Below are 25,838 nucleotides of genomic sequence, written 5' to 3'. Positions count from 1 at the left end.
GTGATATCTCAATGTGGTTTTGATTTGAATCTTCCTGAGGGCTAGTGATGATGAACATTTTTTGCATGTGTCTGATAGCCATTTGTATGTCTTCATGGGAGAAGTGTCTGTTCAAATCTTCTGTCCATTTTCGATATGATTATCTGTTTTTTTGTGTGTTGAGTTTGAGAAGTTCTTTATAGATCCTGGATATCAACCTTTTGTCTGTACTGTCATTTGCAAATATCTTCTCCCATTCCGTGGGTTGCCTCTTTGTTTTGTTGACTGTTTTCTTTGCTGTGCAGAAGCTTTTGATTCTGATGAAGTCCCAAAAGAAATCATGAATTTTTTAGTGACGGACTTTTTTTGTTTCATTTGGCATTTCTCCTTAAGTTATTTTTATTTTTATGTGTGTATTTCTGCTTTATTTTTACATCGTATTATTGATCTCCAATAATTATAACTGTGAATCTTTAGCCAAATGATTTACTTTTATGAAATATTTATTTTCCTAAATATCTTGGTGTTGATATTTCCCAGTCCTTTTTGTATTTGTTTTTTCCAGTGGAGTATACTGCACTGTGTTTGTCCTATTAACTGTGCTTTTAAATGTTTTTTGTACAGTTCAGGTAGCCATGTTCCTTCAGTTGCTAGTGTTCTTGCAGGGTCACTTTTGATGATGACAATCTCATGGTTTTGTGGTCTTGTTCTTTCAAGTGTAGTTGTTTTGAATGTTACCTGAGGCTCTCGGTCCACATTTTATCAAATTTATATTTGGAACAATATATTCAGTAACATTTTTAGTTTCCATGGAAGGTAGTAGATTTTATTGAAGTCTATCTCTATCTTTTTTAAAGATTTTATTTATTTAACACAGAGACACACAGAGAGAGAGGGTATACAAGCAGTGGGAGATGGAGAGGGAGAAGCAGGCCTCCTGACAAGCAGGGAACATGATGCAGGGCATGATCACAGGACCCTAGGATCATGACTGGAGCCAAAGCAGACACTTAACCAACGGACCCACCCAGGTGCCCCTGTAGTTTATCTCTTATATTTAGGTCATACAATGTGTCATGATTCACATTCCCATATGTTAGATATTAATATTCAGATATATGGTTACTTATTGTGAATTCAGGAAGCTTTATATAACCAATATATTATACTTTGATTAATTTCACTCATATTTAACTTTCTACATATATACGTATCTATCCATTACTTTCTATAGTCAATTATTTATAAAATGTTAATGGAATTGAACTTTTCTCATTTGTTTTCCAAATATCCTTTTTTTACTGAAATGTCAGATGAATAATTTTTGTTTTTGTTAGTGAAATCATATTTTTAGGTTTATATTACCAATGTAGTTTTCTGTTTGACTTTCATCATATTACCATATTTCTAATGATGTCATATTGAGAATCTTAATTTATCATGTTATTTTTGTGAATGTTTTTAGGTTAAGTTCTTTTTCCCATGATTAGATAAAATCCATTGATTCATACTAAATTCTTTTAATATTTTCCTGTTTTGTCTACATGAATAATGAGCCCATCTGGTGAGAATTTTATATCATTTAAAGTTTCTTTCTTTTTTTTCTTTTCTTTTCTTTCTTTCTTTTTTTTTTTTTTTTTTACAAATTCTCCTTGTTGTCTGAAGTTAACTTTATTTTGTTTCTATAGATCTTGTGATTACAAAATAAATGTTTATCATCACAAATTTAAAATCTTTGTGAGACTACTACATCATGATTTTTAATCTTTTTTTGGCATCTGCTGATTTTCTCTTCTCTTTCTATTGTACTGTGAAGACATTATAATCTATTCATGCTCTCTTTTTTAAAATTTCCAGTATTTTTGCTCTTTTCTTCTTAAAATATTTAAAAATATCATAGTAAGTTAATTTATATAGTTAAATTTAATTGTATATATGCAGTGGATTTTACTGTCTTTTGCTTGGTTGACAAAATGTATGATATGTATATTTTACTATAGTTCAAGGTGGACAGAAGTGGGTTTCATAAGTTTATCCTTTGTTGTATTACATAAAGGAGCTCTTCATGTATAGTTCTGCCAAAATATCTTCAAATGCCAATGGAAATTCTCATGTCAGTAAGCATTTTGTCCTGAAAACACTGACATTTCTCTCAGGGCATTGTGGCACTTTAATGGCAATGAGACTCTGGCTATTCTAATCAGTAAGATTAGATCTGGATCATCAGTGATTCTGGTCTCCATGATCAAGTTAGTATGGATCAAGGTCTCCTAGGGTAAGAAAATCCTGAGTGCTAAGTGTCACCATGTATCTCATTCTGATGGTTGCTTCTATAAATTTTCATGGATAAATTATGACTCCACAGATGGATCTTGTTGAAATATGAATGCAGTGAGTAACAAAAATAACTTCTATAAGTGAAGGCATTCCAACCCATAGATCATGCTAAACAAAAATGTGAAGGGAAGTTTAATTTGGTCCGCAAGTATTACCAAAAAAAAAAAAAAAATGTACTGTGGTATTTGAAAAATAACATGCTGGCATGTGCTAGAGGAAATGAACTGTAGAAAGGTCTATATAACCAATTGCAAAATGTTACTATAACTTTTGGCTGCCAGTACCTACAAGTCTACAAGACAAGTATCTATAAGTCATAAATAGATCCTGTGGGATCACCACTTAAATGATAAATTCTGTGAGAAATATCTGTGACTACCTTTGATCTATTTATATGTTTGACTTGCCAGAATCTTCTGAGTCATGATCAGTGTCTCTAGTGTGACTGGATTATTAAAATCCAAAGATACTATTAAATTTTATTTATCATTTTCTATTAAGTGGAACAATTGTATTTAAATTGAAAAGTAGGTACCCTATGTACAATCTTCATATTTTAATTTGCTTGTCATCCCAGTCACTAGGGATGATTGGAACAGTTGTTTACATATGTTTTATTTTTTTCTATAACCTGAGCAAGAAATTTCATATACTTTCAAGTGATGGCTTCAACTACATGCTAGGTTAAACATTTTTAGATGTGAGATGATTATATTTAAAATTATTGGATTCTTACATGAATTTCATTGGCCACTTTCATATATCATCAGTGGGTTTCTAATGTGTTTATAGAGACACTCTAGTTATAATACATGATTTTGTATGAGCGTGCTGGGAAATTTTTGAGAAAAATATCTTAGAAGCAATTATTTTTGTACTACTTTGATCAAAATTTCTTGTCATCAGATGGTCAAATGACTATCCATTATGAATTCTTATAACTTTTTATACTAAATATTCCACTAGGAAAATTTTGTTTTGCAATTTCTCTATTTTCCTATGTAATTTGTAGACTGAGTGTAGTATTAGAATTCCATGGACTTTCATCACTGCACCAATGAAGTGCTTATTTTGAAATGCTCCCTTATCTGGAAAGGAAAGAAACAATTGACCCCTGATACAACACACAGTTTATAGTAAATTTATGTATCTCTCTTATTATTTTTTAAGTAATCAAAAATTTAATTGAGTTAGTGGACAGTTAATACAAACTATTATTAGCATCAATAATCCATTGGGTTATGTGAAGCTTCAGTCTCCCTTATTTTCCATATTTGATTCTTTCCCCTACATCAAATAATCAGAAACATCCTACAGGTATAATAAATTAGTATATTTTTACATAAAGGTACATAGTAAGTCTTGTCTTTTGCCATTTTGGCAGATGGTCATATAATACCTTTTAGATTTCCACATTTATACTTTTACCACAGGCAAGTGTGGACCAAACACTGAGTTCCATATAGATGGTTTATTCCTTCTCCTTGATGTATGACATGAAGAAAAGTATTGAGAATAATTCTTCCTCCCATCCTTAAGGGCCATTGGGAATTTTAACATCAGTAAGCATTTTGTCCTGAAAGTGCTGACATCCCTCTTAGTGAATCGTAACAATCCAATAAGACTGGCTATGCTAGTCAGCCATGATGCCGGGTCAGCATTTCCCAGGTTGATAGAATCCTGATTGCTCTAGTATCTATCACAGCTCTCATTCTAAATATCTATTTTATAAATGTGCTTCTATCAGTAAAGTCTTCGAAAATGGGTCTTGTAGAAATCTTAACAAAATGAGTAACAAATCACTTCTATAAGCTGAACTCCAGGATAGGGACCATGCAAGGCATAAACTCTGGAAAATTCAGTTGATGAGATAGTAGTACCAACAGGGTATTTGAAAGCTAACCAGAATGCATAAATTAAGGGAACGTAATTCTATAGTTGTCTACAAGTATCTAATTGTTGGGGAAAATGGCACCATTTTATTTGCCTCATGGGTAGCATCTATGTACTCATAGTAAACAGACCATGGATAACCAACTCATGAATAATGAACTCAGTGGAAAATGGCTGTACATACCCTTAAGTCATTCATGCTATTTTCTTAGATGACTCTTCTGAATGAGGAGCAGTATATTGAGATCTATTAGAGAACCTATTTGAAAGAACTTATGAGTCTCATTTGTCCTTTATCTCAAGTAAAACAAATGAATGATGATTTTCGAGTTGATTTTATTCCTGTGAATGTTTTAGAATGCATTTTAATTAGATTGGTTATATAGTCATGGGAAGTGGAATAGCTTTTGTTTCTTCTTCTTCTTATCATCCAAGGGGCAATTTTCTAGACGTTAGAGTAAAGGGTTCAGGTAGATAGTACATGAAACATTTTTTAAATAATTAAATAAATAAATTTCTTATTCTTGGTATTCAGATATATTTCACTGGCTGATATTTCTTCAGATGATTTTATAAGTATTTAAAGCTGGATTATAGTCATAATGGATGACACTAAGGGGGATAATTGGGGAAATTTTGATACCAGTGTCTTCTAAATAAAAGATGACGTTCTATGCTACTCTCTTTCAAGGAGTGAATATAATTTTCTTGTCAGGTAGGTTGTCTCATGCATATCTATATATTTAATTCCTTGGAACCTGTTAATTACAGATATTTAATTAGGAAGGTTTTCTTTTCAATGCTTCCCCCAAGCATTATTGTTTGGAAGTGACTTTGAAATTGCCTGAAATTGTTCTTTCTACACCACAGGAAATGTTGTTACTTTTACAAATACCCCTTTCTAGAAATGACCAGAACACTGATTTCCAAAGATAACATTACAACTTTTTTTGGCTTTTTTGAAAAACTTAATTTCTTTTCAGTGTAACAGATTTCATTGTTTATGCACAACACCCAGTGCTCCATGCAATACGTGCCCTCCATAATACTACCACCACCAGGCTCATCCAACCTCCCATCCCCCTCCCTTTCAAAACCCTCAGATTGTTTTTCAGAGTCCATAGTCTCTCATGGTTCACCTCCCCCTCCAATTTCCCTCAACTCCCTTCTTCTCTCCATCTCCCCATGTCCTCCATGTTATCCCTTATGCTCCACAAATAAGTGAAACCATATGATAATTGACTCTCTCTGCTTGACTTATTTCTCGCAGCATAATCTCTTCCAGTCCCATCCATGTTGCTACAAAAGTTGGGTATTCATCCTTTCTGATGGAAGCATAATACTCCATAGTGTATATGGACCACATCTTCTTTATCCATTCATCTGTTGAAGGGCATCTTGGTTCTTTCCACAGTTTGGCGATCGTGGCCATTGCTGCTATGAACATTGGGGTACAGATGCCCTTCTTTTCACCACATCTGTTTCTTTGGGGCAAATACCCAGGAGTGAAATTGCAGGGTCATAGGGAAGCTCTATTTTTAATTTCTTGAGGAATCTCCACACTGTTCTCCAAAGTGGCTGCACCAACTTGTATTCCCACCAAAAGTGTAAGAGGGTTCCCCTTTCTCCACATCCTCTCCAACATATGTTGTTTCCTGTCTTGCTAATTTTGGCTATTCTAACTGGTGTAAGGTGGTATCCCAATGTGGTTTTGATTTGAATCTCCCTCATGGCTAGTAATGAAGAACATTTTTTCGTGAGTCTGATAGCCATTTGTATGTCTTCATTGGAGAAGTGTCTGTTCATATCTTCTGCCCATTTTTTGATATGATTATCTGTTTTGTGTGTTTTGAGTTTGAGAAGTTCTTTATAGATCCTGGATATCAACCTTGTGTCTGTATTGTCATTTGCAAATATCTTCTCCCATTCCGTGGGTTGCCTCTTTGTTTTGCTGATTGTTTTCTTTGCTGTGCAGAAGCTTTTGATCTTGATGAAGTCCCAAAAGTTCATTTTCACTTTTGTTTCCTTTGCCTTTGGAGACCTATCTTGAAAGAAGTTTCTGTGTCTGATATCAAAGAGGTTACTGCCTATGTTTCTTTTGAGACATGAAATGAAGGAAAGTTTGGGAGGAATTCTGCATCCCATCCTCAAGGGCCAGTGGGAATTTTTATGCTGGTAAGCATTTCTTTTTCTGAAGGTATTGTCATTCCTCTCAGGAAATTATAACCTCTACTGATACAATTTTGACAAAGCTCATCAGTCATGAGGCTAGATCCTTGACTGTAGTGGAAAGTCTCCATAACTGAATAGTATGGTTCAGTGTGTCCTAGGGAAACAGAATCCTGAGTATTCAGTGTCTGCCATATATCTCAGGATTAAAATCACTTTTGCAAATGTGCTTAGAAGAATGATGGCTTCACAAATTGGTCTTGTTGAAATCTGAATAAAATGAGTGACAAAAATCAGTTCTATAAGCTGAGGAGCATGGTACTAAGCAAAAAATGTGAAAGAGAATTCAATTTGGTCAGCAAGTGGTACCAAATAAAAAGGATTATGGCATTGGAAAGCTAGCATGATATCAAATGCTGGAGGACATGAATGGTACATAAATAACCACTGCAGAATGACATAGCAACTCTGAGTGCTTGCCTGATAGCCTTCATACACCCACAGTAGGCAATGTATGCAAAAACATGAGTAGTGAATACTGGGAAATGGCTGTGTCTAGTCTTGAGCCATTTATACCATTTTCTCAATCACAGTAATTTGTGAGAATCAACGTATTTAGGTCTTATTAGATAGAAATAAATTATTCATGTTTTTGCTTGCCATTTATCTCTTAAATATAATATGAGAAAGTTGAAGAGTAAGCATATCATGTTTATTGGATGATCTTACTATGTTTTAATTTGCTTTTTAGGCTAGTTTCAAGAATAGAGCTTCTTTTTTCTTTTTTCTCACTCAGGGAGAAATTTTCTAGATATTTGATGGCAGATTAAATGAGATATTTCACTGAACATTTTAACATAAAAAGATTAAATTTCCAAATCTTGGAATTTTATGGTGACATCATTGCCTAACATTCATATTCCATCAGTGGGTTTATGTGTATAAAGATAAGTTATAATTTTAGTTAGTAATGCTTGGGAGATGGGCTTTGGGTCAGCTTTGAGACCGAAGTTTTAGAAAATTTGATTTTCTATACTACATTTTTCCTGAGGAAAGAATAATTTTTCTAGTTATGTAGATGGTCAAGGGAACATCTTTGATTCCTTAATTATCTATTATCAGTAAACATTCAACTGGGAAGAGTTTGTTTCACAAATTTTTAAATTTCCTGTGTTTTTGTGGAATGTGATTTTTTAATGACATAGAATACTCATCACCATAACAAAGAAGTGCTGATTGTGTCATTTTTATCAGTTTCTTTTCTGAGATGGACCAAAACAATGGATTCCAAGGGTAACAACCAATTTTAAATAAGTATACTTTTATGGCTTATTTTAAAAATATTTTTCTGTAGTCAAGTAGATAATTGGTTTTGTGAAGTATCTGTTAATCCAGGCAATGTGAGTTATTATTTATCTGGTGAAATGTGAAATATTTTGTCTCTTTTATTTCCAGGATTTTTATGACTTCTCTCTTTGAATAATAGCAGAAACATCCTAGTAAAGTAATATGAGTTCATTTGATATGAGGGTATATTATAATCTCTTCTGTATTACGCATGTTTGACAAATGGACTTCACATGTTTCCATATTTTACTCTATTTTAACAGGTTGACATGAACCATTATATGGGTCTCATATAATTTATTCCTTCTTCCTGAGAGAATTCCATTGGGGGGGGGTGTCCCTGGATGGCTCAGTTATGCTTCTGTGTTTGGCTCAGGTCATGATCCTGGAGTCCCAGGTTCAATCATGTCCCACATCAGGATCCTTGCTCAGTGGGGAATCTGCTTCTTCCCTTCCCTCTGCCCCTCACCATGCTGCTTCTCTTTCTCTCACTCTCTCTTTCTATCAAATAAATAAATAAAATCTTTTTAAAAAGAGAATTACATCAGTAAACATTTTGTCCTGAAAATACTGGCATTCCTCTTGGGATACTCAAACATTCATATGATAGTAAAATTCTGACTGTACTAATCAGTTGTTAGGCTGTCATTGACTGTGATGACTAGTCTCCATGATTAAGTAGTAGGGGTGAGTGTGTCGCAGGGAGAGAGAATCTGGAGTGCTTAGTGTTTGTCACATATCTTAGGATCAGTATCCTTTTTTAAATGTTTGGTTTTTTTTTTTTTTTATTTGTTTGTGTGAGAGAGAGAGAGAGAGCATGCGCGCAAGTACAAGCAGACAGAGTGGCAGGCTAGAGGCAGAGGGAGAAGCAGGCTCCCTGCCGAGCAAGGAGCCCGATGTGGGACTCGATCCCAGGATGCTGGGATCATGACCTGAGCTGAAGGCAGCCACTTAACCAACTGAGCCACCCAGGCATCCCTGGATCAGTATCCTTTTTATAAATGTGACTGGATCAATGATGAATTAAAAAGTGGATTTCATTAAAATCTGAAAAAAAATGAGTGACAGAAACAATTCTGTGAGCTGAGGTCTGCCAAAGGACCATATAATGCAAAAAATTATGGATAAAGTTCAGTTAATGAGGTAATAGTAACAGCTAGGTCTGTGGTATTTTAAACCTAAACTTATTGCATACATTAGGAGAAAAAGATTATACAGAGATCTATAAATATCTGATTTGGAAATGACATGGTAATTCTTTGAGTGCTTGGCTGGCAGCATGCATACACTCATAATAACCAGACACTGGGGAACCTGCACATGAGTATTGAGACTGATGAGTCACATTTTTGTCTACCCTTAAGCCATACATATGATTTCCTAAGATGCTGCAGTCTTGTGAGTGAGGCATAGTCCATTGTGGTCAAATAGATAATTAAAAAGATATTATAATTAATTAGTTGTCAATTATTTTTTAGATAAAGAAAATATAATAGAAGCTGAACAATGGTTTGTATTTATGGGAATAACTCAGTGTTTTAATTTGCTTGTTAACCCAGTCACAATAATTCATACAGAATTTTTTCTTGTCACTCAAAGAGAAATTTTCTAGACATTTGAGTGATGGATTCAAGTATATATTGTATTAATTTTTTTTTTTTAGAAGAGAGGGAGTGGGGGGTAGGCTAGCCAGGTGATGGGTATTAAGGAGAGACATGTTATGATGAGCACTGGGTGTTATACACAACTAATGAATCATTGAACACTACATCAAAAACTAATATTGTACTATCTGTTGGCTAACTGAACAAAATTAAAGAAATAAAAAATAAATATTTATAACTGTGAAATGATTGCCAGTTATTTCCAAATCTTGGAATTTTATTGGTTAATATTGATATTCCTTCAGTTTTTTTCCTTCTGTTTAAAGGAAGGTCCTTGGAGAAACTTTGACTAGGTTTTAAAACAAATTACTTTCTATACCATTCTATTCCATGGAGCAGGGTACTTTTTATTCTTGTCATATAGGTGATCATTGAAAGTATATAATTAATTGCTTATAAGCTCTTGTCAATAAACTTTGAATTTGAAAGTTTTTCTTCCTTAGCTTCTCTGATTGTCCCTGTGGTTTGTAGGTTGGAAGTAAGATGGCAGTTGCATGGAATTCTTGCCACTTCACCAAAGAATACTTGATTTTGTCACTTTTACCAACTCCCTTATCTGAGAACAATGATGCACTCTTAAGGTAATACCCAAATTTTTATGAACTTTTTCCTGGGTTATTTTTTATTATTTGTTTAAGTAATCAAGAATTAATTAATGTTGTATAGAGTCAATTTAAACACTGTGAGGCTTTAATAATCTAGATTCTTCAAGATTTTTGTTTATTTTTTCCAGAATTTTTGCAGTTTCTCAGTCTTTCCATTAATGCCTAATAATTCCTGTTAGGCACAGAAATGATGGCAAGATTTTTTCTCACCAGTGTAGCAGTGTTCATGCCAAAAAGTGTGCTTACCCAAATGCCATTAGTACTTAGCAGTGTATCTTTGTGAACACCACACTAAAAATAGAATGAGAAGTATTTTAATTAAGAGGGTTCAGTGTCTGAGTTTTCGGGGGTATTGCTCAGTGGTAGAGCATTTGACTGCAGTGTCTGAGATTTCTGTATACTCTGAACCCCTCTAGTCATGTGTCATATGTATTATGCCTGTGTGAGCCCTGCATGCATTGCTGTGACCACACTGTGGAATTAGGTGTAGCATAACCCTATGTGTCCTCTGAAAATTGCCATGTTCCTGAGCTCAAGAAGATTAAGTGCTGTAAGTAATTTTTAAACAACTGGCCTTTATTTCTCTATAATATCTTTTTGTGATTTCCTCCTCTCCAAATCACTGGATTATCTTTGAGGATAAAATAATTCTGAGGTTGAGTTACTGGAGATATATGTGCATCTTTGTGATTGAAATTTTCACCAGACCAACATTTTCTTGGAACTTTAAGCATACTCAGATACTCTGGTTGCTCATTTAATTTGTATAGCAGAAAATGTTGGACAAAATTTGCTCTGATGGAGGCTATAAATTAACAAAATTAATGTATTTTTGGAATATCATTGGAAACATCCTAAGATAGCAGTATATTAGGTTATTCAATAAGAGGTACATTATTGAACCCTCCTACCTTGTGCCTCTGGCAGGCTAATGAACATATTTATTACTCATCTTTCTACGTATTTACTCTATCCCCACAGGTCAATGAAGATAAAGCTCAGGTTTCACACAAAAATGTTTTTTCCTTACCCTTGAGATATGACACCATCCTCAAGGGCCAGTAGGAATGCTCAATAATTTTTAGTTAGCATTTGTCCCTAAAATATTGATCTTTCTTTTAGTGATTATGTGATACTTCAGTTATCATAAGGTACTCTATGATAGTCAGCTAGAAAACATGAATCATTAATGTTGGGGCTGGTCTCCATGACTGAATAGGGACTATTTCCCAGGGTAATGAATTTCAGAGTACTCAGTTTCTTTTGTTTTCTGAGGTACACAATATCCTATTTTAGGAACTTGTATGTATCAGTGGTGACTGTAATTGAGGTCATTGAAAAATCTGAACAAAATAAGTTATGCAATTGTTTCTGTGAAATTGAGGTCCATCACAGATATCCATTGTAGAGAAAATATGTACAAGGAGGAGATTTGTGTTTTCATTTGTGTGGTATCAGCAATAACTGCAGTATTAGAAAACCATGGTATTGATTTTTTAAAAGATTTCATTTATTTATTTGACAGATGTGAGAGAGGGAATGCAAGCAGGGAGAGTGGGAGAATAAGAAGCAGGCTTCCCACTGAGCTGTGAGCCTGGTACAAGGCTTGATGCCAGGGCCCTGGGATCATGACCTGAGCCAAAGGCAGACACTTAATTCCTAAGCTATGCAGGTGCCCCAAAAGCTGCTGAATTCTTAAGATGGTGAAGTAGTAGGGGGATTATATTCTTGCTTCATTCTTCAAATGCAGCTAGATAGATATCAATCAATCTGAATACCCAATAAATTCATCTGAGGACTGAGAATAAAACTGCATACATAGAGGAGGAAAAATAGCCACATTGTGGAAGGTAGGTGCTGTGGAGAGTTGATTTGGGGGAGAAAAGAATTGCAGGTGCTGCAGAAGTGATGGAGCCCTGATCACAGAGAGAAGGGAGAGAGAGAGAGAAAGAGAGGAAGAAAGAGTGAGCACAGTATACAGGGAGTTGCACAAGAAAAACTCTTCCCGAAAACCATTTACTGAGAAAAGGAGAAGAGCTGACTGTCAGAAGATTTTATAAGCAGTGGAGCTGAAAGTCTGAAGCTTTAGAAGTCTCTGCTATCACCAGGGTCATGCCTGACAGGCTTAGGAGTGCTCCTATGGGGAAGGAAGGCAGAAAGCCAAGAGGAGACAGCATCTATGGATCCCCTAAGACACAGTAAAAGAGGCAGTGCATTTGGGAAATATAGCCCTCTCTCGGGACAAAAAAGATGGCAGGCGTGATTAAGCAAATCTTTAATTAGCATACCAGCAGAGGCATCTCCTGAAGGCAGCTAACCTGGAAACCATCTTTTTGCTATGCTTTACCATAAACTCTGAGCCCCTGTGTGGTCATGTGGCTACTTTTCTGGGACAAATGGTACCAACCACACCACAGCAAAACCATAATTCAGAGGACCAGTGTGGGTATGAGTTGTGCCGGGTCCCTAGAATTTGGAGTTTTGAAACCCCGCCATGTGACTGAGATAAAACACAGAAGCACTGTGCTGCCACACAGACAGTTAGCTCAGACGCACACAGGGTGAGGGCAGGGTTCTGATGGAAACCAGGACACAGGAGGGGAAAGAATTTGCTCTTCTGTGAGGGCTCCCTAAATAGCTGCAGGTGTGAACTCCCCTCTCTGGGGACACGAGAGTGGGATGACACCCTTTCCTCCAAAACCTATCAGTAAAGACATATTTCAGTGAACAGCATAGCACCCCCAGTGGAGATTAGAGCTATTTAAACCAATGCTCATCTCACTGTGCCCTGTGGATGCATCTTTTTTTTTTTAATTTTAATTTTATTTTATGTTTTATTTTATGTTTAAAACATAAAATGTTTTAATTCATAAAAACATAAAATGGGATGGGATGAAGGGCAGAAGGAGAAGGAGAAGGAGAGAGAGAATCTTAAGCAGATCCAGCACAGAGCCAAAGCAGGGCTTGACCTCATGACCATGAAATCGTGACTGGAGCCAAAATCAAGAGTTGGTTGCTTAACCATATGAGCCACCAATATGACCCTGCAGGCCAATCCTTACTAGGTCAAGTCTGCCTGAGAATCAGAACAGTAGGTCCATCCCCCAGAAGACCTGCACAGCACAACCCTCTAGACATACACACATGCGTGCATGCGCACACACACACACACACACACACACACATATCAATTCTACTGGTCATGAAGTGCAGCAAATCTTCAGCTATAGGCAAAGTAGAATTAGCCTTTTCTAACAAGCAGACCAAAACATACCTAATTAAAACTTACCACACAGTGGACCAGGTCCAAACACACCCCACTGAAGGCAACTTCCTGAAGCACAAGGCCCTAGACAGAATATGACCTCCTCTTAATATAGCCATTACTTTCAAGAGCATGAAACATAACAAGTTTACTTAACATACAGAAGAAGGAGGTCTAGGCAAAAATGCCAGATGGAGGAATTTATCCCAAAATAAAGAACAAGAAGCAATCACAGCCAGTGTCTAATCAAAACAGAAGGAAGTAATATATGTGAATGATAATTTAAAAAAACAATAATAAGGATTGTAGCTGGGATAGAAAAAACATAGAAGACTCTAGGAAGTCTTACTGCAGAGATAAAGGAACTAAAAACTAGTCAGGCCAAAATAAAAAATGTTATAACTGAGATGCAAAACCAACTGAATATATTGGCAAGGATGGGAGAAGCAGAGAAATTAGTCAGTTATATAGAAGATAAAATTATGGAAAAAATGAAGCTGAAAGGAAGAAAGAAAAATATTGCATCATGAATGTAGACTTAAGGAACTCGATAAGTCCATAAAGAGTAATGACATTCATATCACAGGAGTCCCAGAAGAGGGAAAAAGAGGGGCAGAAGGTTTATTTGAACAAATTATAGCTAAAAACTTCCCTAATCTGGGGACAGAAACAGAGAATTCCCATCAAATTCAACAAAAGCCAGCCATCAAGACAAATCACAGTAAAATTGGCAAAATACACAGAAAAGGAAAGAATCCTGAAAGCAGCAAGGGGAAATTGTCTTTAACCTACAAGGGTAGACAAATGAGGTTTGCAGCATATCTGTCCACAGAAACTTGGCAAACCAGAGAAAAGTGACATGATACATTCAATGAGCTGAATAAGAAAAATATGGAGCCAAGAATACTTTATCCAGCAATGCTGACATTCAGAATAGAAAGAGAGATAGACTATTAGCTATAGAGAATTAAGTGAGGATTGGTGGTGGGAAGGTGTGTGGGGAAATGGGTTAATTGGGTAATGGGCATTAAGGAAAATGGTTAAAATGAATGCTAAGTCTTACACATAATGATGAATCACTGGATTCTACTCCTGAAACTAATACTACACTGTGTGTTAACCAACTTAAATTTAAATACAAACTTGGGAAAATGAACATACAGAAAAAGAAGGAGAGATAAAGAGTTTCCCAGACAAATAAAAACTAAAGTAGTTCCCAGACCAATAAACCAGCCCTGCAAGAAATATTAAAGGGGACCTTTCAAATGTGAAAGAAAGATCAAAAGCAACAAAGAAAGGAACAGAGAAAATCTCCAGAAACACCAATGTTACAGATAATACAATTGGACTAAGTACGTGTCTATCACTAATCATCCTAAATGTAAATGAACTAAATACTCCAAAAATGGATGGAGTATTCTGAATGGATAAAAGGATAAGACTCATCTATATATTGCATACCTCATCTATATATTGCTTACAAGAGACTCACTTTAAACCTAAAGAAACCTCCAGATTGAAAGTGAGAGTATGTAGAACCATCTATCATGCCAAAGGACATCAAAAGAAAGCCAGAGAAGCAATACTTACATTCGATAAACTAGATTTTAAACCAAGGAATGTAATAAGAGATGAAGAAGGACACTATATCATAATTAAGGGGTATATCCAACAAGAAGTTCTAGCAATTGTAAATATTAATGCTCCCAATTTAGGAGTACCCAGATATATAAATCAATTAATAATAAATGTAAAGAAACTCGATGACTTATTATGGTAATACTCGGGGACTGTAACACCCCACTTACAGCAATGGACAGATCATTTAAGCAGAATACCAACAATGAAGCAAAGGTACTTAATGGATATATCCAGAACATGTTATCCTAAAGCAGCTTTTGTAGGTCACATGCTACATTCTCCAGAGTAGATCACGTACTGGGTCAAGTAAAAAAGGATGTATAAGTAAAATAAGATTGAGGTCATACCATGCATATTTTCAGACCACAATGCTATGAAACTTGAAATCAATCCTCTCCCCCACACACACACCAAAAAATAAAGTTGGAAATACACAAAAACATGGAGGTTAAAGAATATCCTACTAAAGAATGAACAGGTTAACCAGGAAATTAAGGAAGTAATAAAAAATACATAGAAGCAAATGACAATGAAAACATGATAGTCCAAATTCTTTGGAATTCAAAGGGACATATATAGCAATACAGGACTAACTGGTGGCCAGTTGGTTGAGCATCTGCCTTTGGCTCAGGTCATGATCCTAGGGTCCTGGGATCAAGTCCTACATTGGGCTTCATGCTTAGCAGGCTGCTGGCTTCACCCTCTGCCTGTTCTGCCTGCAGCTGTCTGTGCTTCTGCTCTCTCTCTATGACAAATAAATAAATCTTAAACAAACAAGCAAAAAAGTCTCAGATATACAACCTAACCTTACAACAGAGGGAACTAGAAGAGGAAGAGCAAATAAAACATAAAGGCAATAGAAGAAGGAAAATAATAAAGATTAGAGCAGAAATAAATGACATAGAAACAAACAAAAAAGCTGGAGAACAGATCAACAAAACTAAGATCTTGGTCTTTGAAAGAATTAACAAAATTGATAAACTCCTAGCCACTTACCAAAAAGCAAAGAGAAGGGAACAAAATAAATATAATAATTACTTTAGGAGAGATCATAACTAATACCATAGAAATACAAACAATTATAAGAGAATTTTATGAATAATCATATGCCCATAAACTGTAGGCAATCTGGAAGAAAAGGATAAATTGTTAGAAACATGCAAGCTACCAAAGCTGAAACAGGAAGGAACAAAAAATTTGAACAGACCCATAACCAGCAAAAAATTGAATCAGTTATCAAAAGTTTCCCAACAAACAAAAGTCCAGGAGCAGATGATTTCCCAGGGGAATTCTACCAGACATGTAAAGATGAGTTAATACAGTTTCTTCTCAATCTGTCCCAAAAAATTGAACTGGAAGGAAAACTTCCACACTCATTCTACAAGCTAGCATTACCTTGATTCCAAAACCCACAAGAACCCCCACTAAAAAGGAGAATTACAGACCAATATCCCTGATGAACACAGATTTAAAAATTCCCATTGAGATATGAGCAGATCTAATACAACAGTACATTAAAAGAATTATTCACCATGGTCAAGTGAGATTTATTTCTGTGCTTCAGGAGTGGTTCAATATCTGCAAATCAATCAGTGTTATACACCACATTAATAAAAGAATAAGAACCTTATGGTCATCTCAAAAGATGCATAAAATCATTTGATAAAATATAGCATCCATTCTTGATTAAAATCATCAACAAAGTAGGGATAGAGGTAACATACCTTAGCATCATAAAGGCCTTGTATGAAAAAAACACAGCTAATATCCTCACTGGGGAAATCTGAGAGCTTTTGTTCTAAGGTCAGATAGAAGAGAGAGATGTCCTATTTAACATAGTACTGGAAGTACTGGCCTCAGCAAAAAAGACAACAAAAAGAAATAAAAAGCATTCAAATTAGTAAGGCAAAAGTAAAACGTTCACTATTCACAGAGGACATAATACTCTATGTAGAAAACCTGAGAACTGATACAAAACTTCAGCTAAGTCTCAGGATATAAAATCAGTGTACAGAATTCAGTTGCATTTCTATACAGCAATAATGAAGCAGCAGAAATAAAACTCAGGGAAGCAATCCCCAAAACCAAAAGATACCTAGGAATAAACCTAGACAAAGAGGTAAAACTCTGTAAACCATATAAAACATATGAAAGAAATTGAAGATAACACAAAGAAATGGAAAAACATCTCATGCTTATGGATTGGAAAAATAAATATTGTTAAAATGTCTATAATATCCAAAGCAATCTACACATTTAATGCAGTCCCTTTCAAAATACCACCAGCATTTTTCACAGAACAAGAACAAAAAAATCTTAAAATTTGTGTGGAGCCACAGAAAAATCCTGAAGATCATTCTTAAAAAAGAAAAATTCTGGGACGCCTGGGTGGCTCAGTTGGTTAAGCAGCTGCCTTTGGCTCAGGTCATGATCCCATCGTCCTGGGATCGAGTCCCACATCAGGCTCCTTGCTCCGCAGGGAGCCTGCCTCTCCCTCTGACTCTGCCTGCCACTCTGTCTGCCTGTGCTCGCTCTCTCTCTCTGACAAATAAATAAATAAAATCTTTAAAAAAAAAAAAGAAAAATTCTATAACTTGCAGCTATATTACAAAGCTGTAGTCATCAAGATAATATGGCACAGACACAAAAACAGATACACAGATCAATGGAACAGAAGAGAAAACCCAGAAATGAGCCCACACCTGTATGATCAATAATCTTTGACAAAGCAGGAAAGGATATCCAATGGAAAAATAGTCTTGAATAAATGTTGGAAAAACTGGACTGCAGCATGCAGAACAATGAAATTGGACCACTTTCTTACAACATACACAAAAATAAATTTAAAATGGTTGAGAGTCCTAAATGTGATAAAGTAAACCATCAAAATACTTAAGGATATCACCGGCAGCAACCTCTTTGATCTAGGTTGTAGCAAATTATTAGTAGACATACCTTGGGAGACAAGGAAAACAAAATTGAAATGAACCATTGGGACTTCATCAAGACAAAAAGCTTCTGCACAACAAAGAAAACAATCAACAAATGTAAAAAACAGCCTATGGAGTGGAGTAAGATATTTGCGAATGACATATCAGATAAAGAATTTATCATACTCAATACCATAAATAAATCCAGTTGGGAAATGGGCCAAAGACACGAATAGACACATTTCCAAAGAAGGCATCAAAATGGCCAAGAGACACATGAAATGTTGCTTAACATCACTGAGCATCAGGGGAATATACAAATCAAAACCACAATGAGATACCACCTCATACCTGTCAGAATGGCTAAAATTAACAGCATAGGAAACAGCATAGGTGCTGGCAAAGATATAGAGAAAGAGGAAACCTCTTACAATCCATTGTATAAATGCAAAATGGTGCAGTCACTTTGTTCAAAATATTCAAAACAGAAGTACCCTATTGCCCTCTAATTGCACTGCTAGCTATTCACTCAAAGGTTTAAAAAAAATACTGGTTTGAAGGAGGATATGTCTCCTGATGTTCATAGCAGGATTATAAACAATAGCCAAATCATGCAACGAGCCCAAATGTCCATCAACTGATGAACAGATAAAGAAGAGATTATATATATACATATATATATGTATATATATACAATGGAGCAGTCATGAAAAGTCATCAGTCATCAAAAAAAATTAAATCTTGCCATTTGCAACAACATGAATAGAGCTTGTGTGTTAAACAAAATATATCAGTTCAGAGAAAGATACCATATGATTTCAGTCACATATGGAATTTAAAGAACAAAGGAGACAAACACAGGAGTAGGGGGAGAAAGAGAAGCCAACCATAAATGACTTTTTAAAATTTAAATTCAGTTACTTAAAATAAAGAATATTTTTGATTCAGATATAGTGTTCAGTGATTCATCAGTCGTGTATAAAACCCAGTACTCATCACATCACATGCCCTCCTTAATGCCCATTACTCAATTACCAACTCAAAATAGATGAAAGACCTAAATGTGGGACAAGAATCCACCAAAATCCTAGAGGAGAAACTAGGCAGGAGCCTCTTTGACCACAGCCACAGCAACTTCTCACTTGACACGTCTCCAAAGGCAAGAGTAAAATGAGCTAAAGTAAAAATGAGCTATTGGGACTTCATCAAGATAAAAAGCTTCTACTCAACAAAGGAAACAGTCAACAAGACTAAAAGGCAACTTACAAAATGGGGAAAAGATATTTGCAAATGACAATACAGATAAAGGGCTAATATCTAAGATCTATAAAGAACTCATGAAGCTCAAGAGCCAAAAAAACCAAATAATCCAGTCAAGAAATGGGAAGAAGACATGAACAGATATTTCTTGATGGTATTTTCATTGGAATTTCATGAATGTGTAGATTGCTATGTGTAGCATAGACATTTTAACAGTATTTATTCTTCTAGTCCCTGAGCATGGAATGTTTTTCCATCCCTTTGTATCATTTTCAATTTCTTTCATAAGTATTCTATAGTTTTTAGAGTACAGATTCTTTATCTCTTTGATTAGGTTTATTCCTAGGTATCATATGGTTTTTGATGCAATTATAAATAGGATTGATTCCCCAATTTCTCTGTCTTCAGTCACACTATTAGTGTATAGAAATGCCACTGATTTCTGTGCATTGATTTTATATCCTGACATGTTGCTGAATTCCTATATGAATTCTAGAAATATTGGTGTTGAGTCTTTTGGGTTTCCACATAAAGTATCATGTCATCTGCAAAGGGTGAGAGAATTACTTCTTCTTTACCCATTTGAATGCATTTATTTCTTTTTGCTATGTGTGTGCTGAGGCTACGACTTCTAGTACTATGTTGAACAACAGTGATGAGAGTGGATATCCCTGTCTTGTTCCTGACCTCAGGAATAAGCTCTCAGGCTTTCCACATTGAGAATGATATTCACTGTGGGCTTTTTATATATGGCTTTTATGATTTTGAAGTATGTTACCTCTATGTGGAGAATTTTAATTAAGAAAGAATGTTATATTTTATTAAATGCTTTTCTGCATCAATTGAGAGGATCATATTATTCTTGTCCTTTATTTTATTGTGATGTATCAAGTTGATTGATTTGTGAATGTTGAACCAACCTTTCAGCCCAGTAATAAATCCCACTTGGTTGTGGTAAATAATCCTTTTAAAATACTTTTGGAACCTATTGGCTAATATCTTGGTAAGAATTTTTGCATCCATGTTCATCATGATATTGATCTATAATTCTCCTTTTTGGTGGGGGTCTTTAATTTGGGGATCAAGGTAATGCTGGCTTCATAGAACAAGTATGGAAGTTTTTCTTCCTTTTCTGTTTTCAAACAGCTTCAGAAGAATAGGCATTATTATTATTTTTTAAAGTTTGGTAGAAATCCCATTGACAGCCATCTGACCCTGGACTCTTGTTTTTTTGGAGATTTTTTAAATTACTGCTTCAATTTCCTTGATGGTCATGGGTCTGTTCAGGCTTTCTATTTCTTCCTATTTCAGTTTTGGTAGTTTGCATGTTTCCAGGAATGTGTCCATTTCTTCCAGACTGCCTAATTTGTTGGCATAGAGTTGCTCAGGTTTTCTTAAAATTATTTGTATTTCGTTGTCGTCAATTGTGATCTTTCCTCTTTCATTCATGATTTTATTAATTTAGGTCCTTTCTCTTCTCTTTGATAAGTCTGGCTAGGGGGGTTATCAATCTCATTAATTATTTCAAAGTATTAGCTCCTAATTTCATTGATCTGTTCTAATTTTCTTTTGGTTTCTATTTCATTGATTTTTGCTCTGACATTTATTATTGCTCTTGTCCTGCTTGATTTAGGCTTTATTTGCTGTTCTTTCTCCAGCTCCTTTAGGTGTACTTTAAGATTGTTTATTTGAGGCTTTTCTTGTTTCTTGGGACAGGCTTATGTTACTATGTATTTCCTTCTCAAGACTGCCTTTGCTGCATCTAAAATGATTTGAACATTTGTGTTTTCATTTTCATTTGTTTCCATGAATTTTACAATTCTTTTTAAGTTTCCTTATTTACCCATTCATTCTTTAGTAGGATGCTCTTGGACCTCCTAGTGTTCGAGTTTCTTCAAAAGTTCCTCTTATGTGGCTGATATGGAAGAGATTACTGCCTATGTTCTCCTCTAGGATTCTGATGGATTCCTGTCTCACGTTGAGGTCTTTTATCCATTTGGAGTTTATCTTTGTGTACGGTGTAAGAGAATGGTCGAGTTTCATTCTTCTACATATAGCTTCCCAGTTTTCCCAGCACCATTTATTGAAGAGACTGTCTTTTTCCACTGTATATTTTTTCCTGCTTTGTCAAAGATTATTTGTCCATAGAGTTGAGGGTTTATATCTGGGCTCTCTACTCTGTTCCACTAGTCTATATGTCTGTTTTTATGCCAGTACCATGCTGTCTTGGTGATCACAGCTTTGTAATAAAGCTTGAAATCAGGTAACGTGATGCCCCCAGTTTTATGTTTGTTTTTCAACATTTCCTTAGCAATTCGGGGTCTCTTCTGATTCCATACAAATTTTTGGATTATTTGCTTCAGCTCTTTGAGGAATATCAGTAGAATTTTGATCAGAATGGCATTAAAAGTGTAGATTGCTCTAGGCAGTATAGACATTTTAACAATGTTTATTCTTCCAGTCCAAGAGCATGGAATGGTCTTCCATCTTTTTGTGTCTTCTTCAATTTTTTTCATGAGTGTTTTGTAGTTCCTTAAGTACAGATCCTTTACCTCTTTGGTTAGGTTTATTCCCAGGTATCTTATGGTTCTTGGTGCTATAGTAAATGGAATTGATTCTCTAATTTCCCTTTCTGTATTTTCATTGTTAGTGTGTAAGAAAGCCACTGATTTCTGTACATTGACTTTGTATCCTGCCACATTGTTGAATTGCTGTATGAGTTCCAGTAGTTTGGGTGTGGAGTCTTTGGGGTTTTCCATATAAAGAATCATGTCATCAGCGAAAAGAGAGAGTTTTACTTCTTCATTACCAATTTGGATACCTTTTATTTCTCTTTGTTATCTGATTATTGTTGCTAGGACTTCTAATACTATGTTGAACAAGAGTGGTGAGAGTGGGCATCTTTGTTGTGTTCCTGATCTCAATGGGAAGACTGCAAACATTTTCCCATTGAGGATGCTATTTGCTGTGGTTCTTTCATAGGTGGATTTTATGAAGTTCATGAATGTTCCCTCTATTCCTATACTTTGAAGCGTTTTAATCAGGAATGGATGCTGGATTTTGTCAAATGCTTTTTCTGCATTGATTGAGAGGACCATGTGGTTCTTCTCTCTTCTCATATTAATTTGTTCTATGGGCCACAGCAACTTCTTTCAAGATATATCTCCAAGGCAAAGGAAACAAAAGCAAAAATAAACTTTTGCACAGCAAAGGAAACAGTCAAAAAAACAAAGAGGCAACCCATGGAATGGGAGAAGATATTTCCAAATGACAGTACAGACAAAAGGTTGAAATCCAGGATCTATAATGAACTCCTCAAACTCAACACACACAAACAGACAATCATATCAAAAAATGGACAGAAGATATGAACAGACTTCTCCAATGAAGACATACAAATGGCTATCAGACACATGAAAAAATGTTCATCATTACTAGCCATCAGGGAGATTCAAATTAAAACCACATTGAGATATCACCTTACACCGGTTAGAATGGCTAAAATTAACAAGACAGGAAACAACATGTGTTGGAGGGGATGTGGAGAAAGGGGAACCCTCTTAGACTGTTGGTGGAAATGCAAGTTGGTGCAGCTACTTTGGAGAACAGTGTGAAGATTCCTCAATAAATTAAAAATAGAGCTTTCCTATGACCCTGCAATTGCACTCCTGGGTATTTACCCAAAAGATACAGATGTAGTGAAAAGAAGCAGCAATGGCCATGGTCACCAAACTGGAAAGAACCAAGACGCCCTTCAACAGACGAATGGATAAGGAAGATGTGGTCCATGTACACTATGGGGTATTATGCCTCCATCAGAAAGGATGAATACCCAACTTTTGTAGCAACATGGATGGAACTGGAAGAGATTATGTTGAGTGAAATAAGTCAAGCAGAGAGAGTTAATTATCATATGGTTTCACTTATTTGTGGAGTATAACAAATAGCATGGAAGACATGGGGAGTTAGAGAGGAGAAGGGAGTTGAGGGAAATTGGAAGGGGAGGTGAATGATGAGAGACTATGGACTCTAAAAAACAATCTGAGGGGTTTGAATTGGAGGGTGTGTTGGAGGTTGGGGTACCAGGTGGTGGGTATTATAGAGGGCACGGATTGCATGGAGCACTGGGTGTGGTGAAAAAATAATGAATACTGTTATGCCAAAAATAAATTAAAAAATAAATTTAAAAAAGAGAAAATCTTAATAAAATAAACTGAAATGTAAAAAAAAAAAAAAGTTCCTCTTATGATTGAGGTTAAGTTTTAAAGCACTGTGGTCTGAAAACATGCCGGCAATAATCCCGGTCTTTTGGTACTGTTTGAGAATTGATTTGTGACCCAGTATGTGATCTATTCTGGAGAATGGTCCATGTGCACTTGAGAAGAATGTGTATTCTGTTGCTTTAGGATGGAATGTTTTGCATATATCTGTGAAGTCCATCTAGTCCAGTGTTTCATTCAAAGCCCTTGTTTCCTTGTTTATATTCTGCTTAGATGATCTGTCCATTGCTGTGAGTGAGGTGTTAAAATCCTCTAGTATTTTTGTATTATTATCAATGTGTTTCTTTAATTTTGTTAATAATTGGATTATATAATTGGCTACTTCTAAGTTAGGAGCATGAATAATTATAACTTTTAGACCTTCTTCTTGGGTGGATCTTTTAAGTATTATATAGTGTCCCCCTCCTTCCCTTACTATAGTATTTTGTTTAAAGTCTCATTTATCTCATAGGATTGCTATCTCAACTTTTTTAAAATGTCTATTAGCATGATAAATGGTTCTTTGGGTCTAAAATGAATCTCTTGTAGACAGTGTATGGTTGGGCCTTGCATTTTTATCCAGTCTGACACCCTGTGTCTTTTGATTAGAGCATTTAGCCCATTTACATTGAGAGTCATTATTGAAAGATATGAATTTAGTGTCATTGTATTACCTGTAAAATCACTCTCTGTATTTTTTCTGTGATCCTGTCTGGCCTGTATTGCTTTTGGTCTCTCTTTAACTTACAGGATCCCCCTTAAATATTTCTGCAGGTCTGGTTAAATGATCACAAGTTCTTTTAGATTCTGTTTATCCTGAAAGCTCTTTATATCTTCTTCCATTCTGAATCACAGTCCTGCTGGATAAAGTATTCTTGGCTGCATGTTTTTTCTCATTTATTACCCTGAATATATCATGCCAGCTGTTTCTGTCCTGGCAGGTCTCTGTGGATAGATCTGATGCCAGTCTACTGTTTCCATCCTTGTAGGTTAAGGAACTTTTATCTTGAGCTGCTTTCAGGATTTTCTCTCTATCTCTGAAATTTGCAAGGCTCACTACAATATGTCTGGGTGTTGATCTATATTTACTGATTCTGCGGAGGGTTCTTCTTGTCTTCTGGACACGAATGTTTGTTTCCTTCCCCGGATTAGGCAACTTCTCAGCTATTATTTGCTCACATATACCTCTCTCCCTTTCTCTTTCCTCTTCCCCTGGGACCCCAATTATTCTAATATTGTTTCACTTCATGGTGTTGCTCATTTCTTGAAGCCTCCATTCATGATCCAGTAGTTGTTTATCTCTTTTTCTCAGCCTCCTTACTTTCTGTCATTTGTCTTCTGTGCCATTGACTCTGTTCTGTCTCATTTACCCTAGCCATTAGAGTGTCCATTTAGACTGCATCTCAGTTAAAGAAATTTTTTGACTGATTATATCTTAGTTCTTTTATTTCTGCACTAAGGGGTTCTATAGTGTTTTATATGCTTTTAAAAAAATCTATCTAGTATCTTTGTAATCATTCTGAATTCTAGGTCTGATATCTTACTTATATCTACGATTAAATCTATAACAGATAGTATTACCTCTGGTTCTTTCCTTTGATTCCAGAGAAATGTACACTAGACAAATCTGAAGAGATTAGAAACCATAAAAGAAAAGAAAAAAGGAAAAAGAGATTAGAAACCAGAAAAGAAAAGGAAAAAGGAAAAAGACCTATCTAATAGGTGGATAAAAACACTTGGTCCTGGATGTATTCTAGTCTGTGTGTTAGAAGACACTAGGTCCCAAAATTGTAATTAAACTCAGATATGTAAATACAGAAGAAAAAAATGTGTACAGTGAAAGGAAGCCAAAATGAAGAATATATCTATAAATGGTAAAAGTAAAAATAAAAATTAAAAAAGTAATTTAACAAAGATTTGATAAGTTTAAAAAAACTAGTTGAAAGTAAAATAAAAGATAAAAAGAGAAGAAGAAAATTTTAAACTGAAAGACTAAGGAATCATGAGAAAAACCCCTCAAATTCTATATACTGCTTCACCCAGTGTAGGAGTTTTTCAGTTCTCTGTGATCCATAAACTTGGCATTAGCCTAATGTTCCTGCTGGTCTTTTGTGGGAGGAGCCTGTTCCATTGATCCTCAGGTGTCTTCTCCTGGGTGGAGTTGCAGAACCCCTTGTTAATTGGCCAGGCTCAGTTTAATTTGAACTGGGTTGCTCTATGTGGCTTTTGTTCCCTGGAGGCTTTTCTTGCCTCTTGAGAGAATAAAGAAAATAATAAATAAAATAAAAATGGTGGCACCCTGATTTCCAGCCCTGAAACTGGAAGATCATGGCTTGCACTCTTCACTTTACCCTCTGGCAAGAGCAGTTAGTTACTTTTATGTGCCCCAAAGTCTGCAGAGTTCTATAGTGCACACCCCCATTTATCTTCCCAGGGGAATGAGGAAGGTCTTACTGATGTCCTGCCTCTTGTTGGGTCCCTGCTCAGAT

The 25,838-nt window shown here is 35.5% G+C and overlaps 1 long non-coding RNA gene across 5 annotated transcripts in view; it reads left to right on the top strand.

The window, feature by feature from the left end:
• Positions 1-25,838, top strand: part of LOC309867597 — an 86,999-nt gene that overhangs the window by 46,264 nt on the left and 14,897 nt on the right. For 2 of the 5 annotated variants that reach the window (XR_014313255.1, XR_014313258.1), the window contains exons 10-11: positions 6,249-6,384; positions 9,861-9,970. The exons of 1 other annotated variant lie outside the window; for it this stretch is intronic. This is a non-coding gene — a long non-coding RNA (uncharacterized lncRNA). Of the gene's footprint in view, positions 1-6,248; positions 6,385-7,988; positions 9,127-9,860; positions 9,971-25,838 lie in introns of those variants that run through there. 2 more of the 5 variants (XR_014313259.1, XR_014313257.1) reach the window with 2 other exon arrangements.

This window comes from Mustela nivalis, assembly GCF_964662115.1.
Source record: "Mustela nivalis genome assembly, chromosome: 6".
NCBI lineage: Eukaryota > Metazoa > Chordata > Mammalia > Carnivora > Mustelidae > Mustela > Mustela nivalis.
The sequence above is the reverse complement of the archived record's forward strand: the minus strand, read 5'-3'. Positions and strand labels throughout refer to the sequence as shown.